Consider the following 1331-nt stretch of genomic DNA (forward strand, 5'->3'; position numbering starts at 1 on the left):
ATATCCAAAATTAGGATAATCTATTATAGATAGGTAGATATTAATGTTTATAGAGTTTATAATATTATGGACCTTTGTTTTCTCATTTACATATATCTTTTTTAAACTAGGTATTTCCAGGACTCTTGGTAAAATAACTGTTACGACTCATTTAAAATAAAAAATATAAAAAATATTTCAAAAACTTATTTAAAATATTAAATAAGAGATACGTCAGAAGAAGTTATTTAAAATAATAAATACTAATTAAATATTTCATTATTATTTATTTAAAATACATATTTTAAATAAAATTGTTTTAAATACGATTGAGTCCTGAGTATTTCGTTTCGACCTTTTTTAAATTATTAATTGCACTATTTAAAAAAGTAAATTACACATGCGACATGTAAATATATATGAGTGTCTATAAAGTGTGTTTGGGGGGGTTTGTGAATTTGTTATAGATCAATTATCTTTATAAAAAACATGTATGGAAAATTCTCTTCTCTTGTAATAGACGCGCCATCGACCGAGTAACGAAGGAAGGATCTGAATATATACTTGGTGAGAAGAAGGTAATGGAGCTATTATCTTCCGTCGTATCAGTACATTCTATTTTACCGACACTAGACATTTTATTATTAGATGTTATTGTCCGTTATACAATATCTTCTTTAATTACCCTTTTTACGAATAAAATGTGTTATTATCAGTGTCAATAATTTTGTAACTTACAATTAATTTTAATTATTTTTGAGAATGGAATTATTGTGATATACATATCTTTTTTCGCACTATTTTAGATAAATGTAAAATTAAATTGTACAGAATTCATTATTATACTTGCAAATAATAAATTGTTTGTTGTGTGTAATTGTAATATATTTGTAACGTAATGCAATATTGCAAACTCAGTAAATGAAATGGATTCAGATTTTCCGAAATACGCATTTGCGTTGAGATGAATCCCTTGCATTTTTATCTGGAGACACTGGTAGTGTCTCGGCGCTAAGCTACGCGCAGCGCCACTACCGTGGCTACTTTACGCTAGCCGGCGAGTTGCGGCAGATCGAGATTATCGGATCTCAATAAGGGCTGAACCGATCAAGTTCTAAGTGTGCTCAATCGATTGCAACCGCTCAGAATATATAATGAAAGTGTTTTTATTTTTTCTCTACGTGCTCTACGAGCGGAGATATTGCGACGCAAAATACGAATCTGAAACTTTTATATCTGGAGACACTGGTAGTGTCTCGGCGCTAAGCCAAGCGCAGCGACACTTCCGTGGTACTATACGCGAATCTGTCAAGATTTCCAGACGGCGATTATGGGATCTCAATAACGGCTGG

Source organism: Trachymyrmex cornetzi, unplaced genomic scaffold (genome assembly GCF_001594075.2).
Source record: "Trachymyrmex cornetzi isolate Tcor2-1 unplaced genomic scaffold, Tcor1.1 scaffold23, whole genome shotgun sequence".
NCBI lineage: Eukaryota > Metazoa > Arthropoda > Insecta > Hymenoptera > Formicidae > Trachymyrmex > Trachymyrmex cornetzi.